This window comes from Eptatretus burgeri, chromosome 7 (assembly GCF_056783735.1).
Source record: "Eptatretus burgeri isolate ZD-2024b chromosome 7, Ebu_testis_v1, whole genome shotgun sequence".
NCBI lineage: Eukaryota > Metazoa > Chordata > Myxini > Myxiniformes > Myxinidae > Eptatretus > Eptatretus burgeri.
Window position 1 is genome coordinate 14,843,475 of NC_140967.1, and position 7,795 is coordinate 14,851,269.

General features: G+C 46.3%; 1 long non-coding RNA gene across 1 annotated transcript; it reads left to right on the plus strand.

Moving 5' to 3' along the window:
* Positions 1–1,543: 1,543 nt before the first annotated feature.
* On the plus strand, positions 1,544–7,222 carry LOC147022724 (uncharacterized). Its single transcript, XR_015059884.1, has 3 exons — positions 1,544–2,677; positions 5,594–5,660; positions 5,982–7,222. It is a non-coding gene; the product is annotated as an uncharacterized LOC147022724 (long non-coding RNA).
* Positions 7,223–7,795: the final 573 nt, after the last annotated feature.

Sequence of the window (7,795 nt, forward strand, 5' to 3'; positions counted from 1 at the left end):
GAATTGGTGCTTCGCAGGCAGACAGCGTGGCATCACAAAGTGTGCCGCACCTCAGATTGGCATTAAGCTGCACGCCCCATCTACGAACATTGGTTGATGACCATTAAAGATCCTAGCTCGTATTGTATCTAGCGAAGAGTCGGCGATTTGAAGCCGATACCCGAGCCAACTTTCAATTTGGCAGCAGTCGTTTTCTCGTAAAGCCTGGCCTACTTGTTCGTGAAATATTGGCCAATAATTTTCCCGGCCCACCCTGTCTGAAGGTCGGATTAATTGGGGCTGATTAATTAGTCTTAATTACTGAGCGGCTTTTTGTGGGCTGAGTGGGTGGTGTTCTCACTCATGTGGGTTTGATTCTCGTGGCTCCTCGGTGGGAATTTACACACCCAGGCACAATGTCAACCTGTCCCTGTCCTGAGGTTGGTCCTTTGCCAGGGATACATTTATGACTTGTTTTGAGTACCTCAATTATCTTTCAAGAGTCTGGGCCTTAACGACCTTGTGAAAACCCTATTAATATGAATTTAATATAACTTGATTATATTAATATGAAGTTCCTCTGGCTTAACGTCCATCTGAGGGATTGGAACGCACGTTAGTCGATGCCTTGCCCTGCATGTGAAACACCAGGATAGAAGTTTTTATAGCTGGGTCGGGATTCAAACCCAGACCAGAGAGCTCAGAAGCAAGTGTGCATATCTCGAGGATATCCTGCCAGACCTCAAATGAATTAAACTTGCATTTTGATCTGATTCGCTCGTGCAGGCTCACCGAAGGATTGTATTCCTTGGCATCACTACAGTGGTTATAGATTGCTCCAATGCCTAATGAGGAACTGGCTTGAAGGCCATTCGTGCTCGGGTTCAATGGGATTTAATTCACATACTTTGCTGTTCGTTTGTATAAGACTGTTTCGCTCAGTTGGTCTCAAACACACAAATTGCTCCTCTTAATGGTCAAATAATTTGCACAATTTACATCTTAGCTTTGTATTTTTCGAGCACATTTCAAAATAACCCAATTATTTCAATAATGCACTGTAACCACACATTTAATGTGATGTGTGCGAGCAAATACTTCCAAAGTGGCTTCTTTGGCATTGGCCCAGCTCCTCGGCGTTCTACGTTACATTGGCCTTTTTTGATAGTATAATTCTGGCCGGTTCAGTGCCAAGGCCACAATGGGACGCAAGGTGGGTTGAGAAGTCAAGAGTAGCAGTCCCTGAATTTTAATGACCTTTGACCTTTAAATTGACCTACCTAATATGCAATTTTTTTTACGATGGAATTTGCAAGGCATCAGGAGGTCTTGGTCCTCAGAAGTTCTACAAAGTTTAGTGAAAATCGGACTCTTAGTTTTAGCATCATGCGTGATGAACATTGTGTCAAATTTCATCAAAATTGTGTGTTTAGTTTCGGAGAAGAAAGCAAATACATATTTTGGGGAAGGGGGGCAATCCTGGACCCATTTGATCCCCATAGACGTGTTAGACCCTGATTTTTTTTTTTTTTTTTTTTTTTTTTTTTTTTAATGGCGTGAACAAACTTGAGTACATCATAGATGATGAAGGTTGTGCTCAAGTTTCATCAAAATTGTGAGTAGTTTCGGAGAAGAATATCATCCGAGTGGTCACTTACTGACTGCCTGACGTACACCGTGCGATGCTAATACCTCACCTGAACCAAAACTATGTTCCAGGTGAGCTAAAAATGTAAAACCGGTCTTGATTGTGAAGGCTTTTGTTCTGCATCGGTGGACACGCAGAAGAATGGATGGAATTGATAGCAGAGCATTGATTGAAGCATGCTAACCACTGTGGCATGCAAGGAGAAGCTGACGTTTCAGGCGTTAACGTTTCATCGGAGCGTTAACCCTTTTTTGCTCTGGCTTAACACCCGCAACATCGGTTCCCAGGACGGTTACTCTACTTTGATCATCGTTCTGTTGATTTTACCCATCGATTAAATCACGTTGATTATGATGAGTGGAAAGATGACTGGTCTGTGGTTGAGTGGATCAGACTGGGAATCCTTCTTGTGAATCAGGCTGATGTGTGCAGCTTACCAAGATGAAGGCATGAGATAATCTGAGAAATAACGAGGAGGGGATATAGCCAGATCACAGTGCTTCAGGATTACTTTGCCAATATAATCGTGTATAGTTGTAGAGATGGTGTTAAGATTACCTCCTAACTCCTCAAGATGAATGGGAAAGAATTCCACATGTTAAAGAGAGCAATCTTTTGATGATGAAGTGGATGGCAAGTTTAAGGGAGGGATTGGGACCTTGGCCTTTTCAGGAAAGACGGTGGTGCAAGATATTCAGATTTGTACAGAGCAGTGTCAAGTATGACTCCTTACTCTTGAAGGGATTGTATAGAAGGGGAATCTGTGGTGGAGACAATTTAACAAGCTGCCAACAGGCTTTGGAGGACCTTGAGAAGCTTGAAAGCTTTGATTGAAGGTGAGCTTGATGTTGGTCTGACACATACTGAATGCGTACTATGCGGGAGGATTTTTGTTCTCATCGGTGTGTTTTTCCTTCCAGGTAGAGATTGCAAGTTGTGCCTCGGTGTATGTCAGTCAGTTTGGCCCCTCCATAATTCCAAAACCATGAAATTTAGTGACCCAAAACTCAATCAGCAGTTGCAGCCGGCAGTTCCTGCAAGCACAAAGAGGTACTGTACGTAAACAGCACACATGGACTTGGTACAAATGGGGAGATTTGGAATTTGTAAAAGGACTCTCCTTTGGGGTGTGTGCATGCCTGCATGCTTCGTTACGTGTGTGCGGTGCACGGTTTTCGCGAGCTCATGGACCGAACTCGCACATGTGCCTTGGTGGAGGTTACGTGGTTGTCTTGCGAACCATGTGCTTCGACACGTGGGGAGTGGACGTGCTGTGCCGCGGAAGCCACGTGGAACATTCAGTGCAGTGCGGGTGTGGGGAAAGTTTAGCATGCTGGTGGGAATCTGTGCACGCATACGAGGGAAAGGATGAAGATATCCCTGTTGCGCTGCATGGTTAGAATTGACCACAAGGAGGTTGGAGGAATGCTTATGGGAGGCTGTTGAAGACTGACAGTTTATTTTTGAATTTAAAACAAGCTGTTGGGATGGTACAGTTTAAAACAAGATGGTACAATTAGATGGTACAGATGATACAATTTAAAACGAGCTAACCCTAACCCTCCCCTCGCGTTGCCTTTCCTTCTCGTCCTCTCATGCATCTTTCCCTCCCCTCCCCTCATGTTGCCTTCCCTTCCCCTCCCCTCACGTTGCTTTCCCTTCCCCTCCCCTCACATTGCCTTCCCTTCCCCTCCCCTCACGTTGCCTTTCCTTCCCCTCCCCTCACGTTGCCTTTCCTTCCCCTCCCCTCGCGTTGCCTTTCCCTCCCCTCCCCTGACGTTGCCCTTCCTTCCCCTCCCCCTCACGTTGCCTTTCCTTCCCCTCCCTCACGTTGCCTTTCCTTCCCCTCCCTCACGTTGCCTTTCCTTCCCCTCCCCTCACGTTGCCTTTCCTTCCCCTCCCCTCACGTTGCCTTTCCTTCCCCTCCCCTCACGTTGCCTTTCCTTCCCCTCCCCTCACGTTGCCTTTCCTTCCCCTCCCCTCACGTTGCCTTTCCTTCCCCTCCCCTCACGTTGCCTTTCCTTCCCCTCCCCTCACGTTGCCTTTCCTTCCCCTCCCCTCACGTTGCCTTTCCTTCCCCTCCCCTCACATTGCTTTCCCTTCCCCTCCCCTCACATTGCCTTCCCTTCCCCTCCCCTCACGTTGCCTTTCCTTCCCCTCCCCTCACGTTGCCTTTCCTTCCCCTCCCCTCACGTTACCTTTCCTTCCCCTCCCCTCACGTTGCCCTTCCTTCCCCTCCCCTCACGTTGCCCTTCCTTCCCCTCCCTCACGTTGCCTTTCCTTCCCCTCCCTCACGTTGCCTTTCCTTCTCCTCCCCTCACGTTGCTTTTCTTTCCCCTCCCCTCACGTTGCCTTTCCTTCCCCGCCCCTCACGTTGCCTTTCCTTCCCTCCCCTCGCGCTGCCTTTCCTTCCCCTCCCCTCACGTTGCCTTCCCTTCCCCTCCCCTCACGTTGGCTTTCCTTCCCCTCCCCTCACGTTGCCTTTCCTTCCCCTCCCCTCACGGTGCCTTTCCTTCCCCTCCCCTCACGTTGCCTTTCCGTCCCCTCCCCTCACGTTGCCTTTCCTTCCCCTCCCCTCACGTTGCCCTTCCTTCCCCTCCCCTCCCCTTGCCTTTCCTGCCCCTCCCCTCTCGATGCCTTTCCTTCCCCGCCCCTCACGTTGCCTTTCCTTCCCCTCCCCTCACGTTGCCTTTCCTTCCCCTCCCCTCACGTTGCCTTTCCTTCCCCTCCCCTCACGTTGCCTTTCCTTCCCCTCCCCTCACGTTGCCTTTCCTTCCCCTCCCCTCACGTTGCCTTTCCTTCCCCTCCCCTCACGTTGCCTTTCCTTCCCCTCCCCTCACGCTGCCTTTCCTTCCCCTCCCCTCAAGCTGCCCTCGCTTCCCCCATCTCTTCTCCTGTCGCTTCCCCTCACGCTCCTTTCCCCTCACCTCACGCTTACCTCCTAACAAAGCCCCATAACCCCCATGGACGTCTACTGGCGGTCCGCGAGGAGGTGGTGAGAGGGAGGGGAAGGGATGGGGTTGGAGTAGGTGAGAGGAGGGAGGGAAAGGGGTGTGGTGGGAGTCTGGGGGGTGGGTGGGAAGTGTTGTGGTGGGAGTCTGGAGGGGGTTGGGGGAAGGGGTGTGGTGGGAGTCTGGAGGGGGCTGGGGGAAGGTGTGTGGTGGGAGGAGGAGGTGGGTGGGGAAGGGGTATGGGGAGGGAAGGGGTGTGATGGGAGTCTGGAGAGGGTAGGGGAAGGGGTGTGGTGGGAGGAGGAGGTGGGTGGGGGTGGAAGGAGGTGGGTGGATGGAAGGGGAAAGGGGGTCGGAGCAGGTTGGAGTAAGGAGGGAAAGGGGTGTGGTGGGGGTCTGAAGGGGGGGTGGGTGAAAGGGGTGTGGAGGGGGTAGGGAAGGGGTGTGGGGAGGGTCTTAGTATTGCCTACCTGATGTACTTCTGCTTATACCTAATATAGAATGGTTGTTGTTTTTTTTCCTACTCAAAATCACCAACGATCAGACCAAGTATGTGCAGCTATTTCTCCAAAGCCTTGGCTCCTGCAACCCTGTGGACTCTAGTTTGAGGACTGACTCCCAGTGTTGTTGAACTTGTTTGGGTTAAGTGTCAACGTTATCCCGATTTTTGTTGGTTACACGAAGTGTTTGACCTTTCTTCCAATAGTTAATGTGTGGGCATTTTTTTTTCCTCTCCTGTTCAGGAGTATAAAAAAGCAAAGTGCCAACCAGTCCCTGAGGCTCAGATTGATCTTGTTGATCCTTTCCTTGTAAATTATCTTTTCCTCATTTGACACTGCTGTGGCTCTGGTTGCAATCAAAGTTCTCTAATGAATTATTGAACCAAAGCCGGTATGGAAATGTTTGATGCAGCCGGAAGGGAAGCGGATAAAGTACATGATACATATAGGGCACCTGTATCGATTTCCTCCAGGGAATGCCTGTGATTTTGTTTTCTTTATCTATGGTAATGAAGGCACGCAGAGAAGCTTCACACGGATTGCAAAGACAAGGACAGTTGGGACACGATGTACAAAGCAAAGGTAAATTGCATTGAAATTTCAAAAATTGAGAATTTCTTTCTAAGATTATCAATTTGTTTTTCATTTTATGTACTTGTTTTGGGGAAGTGGGAGGGGGCACCATTGGACAGTTAAGAGAGCTCTATGAATTTCCTTGGAATTCCATTGGTTGCTTGTGATTGGAAAATGTCCAGTCAAGGTGTTGTGTTGAGTCGAATGCAATTTCCGCCATGGTAACAATGTGGTGAATAACTCCGCTTGTGTTCTCATCGTTTTCACCAGTCTGTGTGGCAATCGAGGAAACAAAATGTCTTATCCCATGCTCCGTACTCCGTGTTACAGAATCGGTGGTTCTGCTGAAGGACTTTCTTGGCCAGGGGTCATGCTGGGTTTGTTGCCATCCGTCTCCAGGCAGTAGATGTGGCAGGAATTTGTAATTTGGTCAGGGTGCCGTTGCCTTTACAATGAAATTCCTCCACCTATCCCACAACCATAACAGTACGTTTTACTACCTCTGATAAGTATTCTTGATCTGTCACTTTGTCCAATGTCGCCGTGAGTGTGTCGTGGAGAAAATCACAACCTGATAGGCATTTACCATTGATTACGCATGTTGTTTCCTCAGCCACCAAAGGTGGAAGGAGGTTATGTTTTCACCCCTGTCTGTGTCTGTTTGTGAGTAGGATATCTCAAAAGGTTGTGGACGGATTCATACGAAACTTAAATGACAGGTTGTGTGTGTGTGTGTGTGTGACGAAGAAGAACTGATTAGATTTTGATGAAGATCCGGATCTGACTAGTGGAATTTTTTAAAGTGATTCTTCACCATTGAGAGATGGGGCCAAAATTAAAAATAGCACGATATCTCAAAAAGTTGTGGACGGATTCGGCGAAACTTGGTGGACACATTGTGTGTGTGATGAGGAAGAATTGATTCAATTTTGGTGAATATCCAAATCCGGATCTGGATAAGATAATTATTTAATTTTTAATGTTCTCGTGGATCAGGCATTGCGTGGCGGAGATGTGCGCTCTACCGAGTTCCCTTGAAGTTGTTAATGTTGTGGATGTTATCAATTACAGATTTGGAGTTCTCGTTGATCCAAAGCTTTTTAATACCAGAATGAAACCTCCCTTTTTATGGTAGTTTTATAAACATCTGAAAGTGAGTTTCATTGCCCCAATAATGCTACCTGAGAATGGTCAAACTGTATTCTCCACCTGTGAGGATGAACGTGATCGTCTTACAAGGCATTTTTTTTGGATCCAGTAAAGGAATGGTAATATATGATGTTTATCCAGAACGAACAGCCTTCTTGCCTTTGAGTGATTTACATGGTTCTGTATCAAGTCCACACTTTATTATCGTCACTTATTTTGTGGATCTTGGAAGCTCCACTCTTCAAGCCTAATTCTCCTAAAAGTGTTTGTAGAATGTTTTGCACACAAATGTTCCATTATTACTGACGTTGTTAAAAGGAACAATAATAACAGTGTTTGGATTATTGATTCAAACTTTCCTTTTGTACTTCGCAAAGTGTACACAACCCTTGATGATTGTTTCTGTTCAAATGTTTCTTGAAGTTTATTACACATTTCCTCATTTTGTCGTTGTCTCTCTATATTGATAATTTCTATCCCTTGTTAGGAAACATAATTTGATTTCTTATAATTATTATTATTTTGTTCATAACATTTTCTCGTCGATGTTATCCAGAATGGCTTCCATGTATGACATTGGGAGATCTTCATCATCCTCTCCAATTAATCTTTTCACGATTTTGCCAAACGTCCTCGGTTTTTTTTTTTTATTTTTTTTATTTTTTTGAGGTATCGATCTTGATTCTGCTGCTCTTAATTAATCCAAAATCCATTGGTTGATTTGTTGATTTCTCACCAATCCTTTGTAATATGTTGTGGTGTCTCTGTAACCGGATGTTTACGTCCATAATTATATAGTACGAGCAAATACCACCAAGAATAGCAATACAGATATATATATATATATATATATATATATATATATATATATATATATATATATATATATGTGAGAGACAGACAGACAGAGACACAGAGACATTTTGTTCCCCTTTATTTCCAGGAATCATTGTGCATAAGGAAATCATAAACCAAAGGCAAACATTGTACAAAGT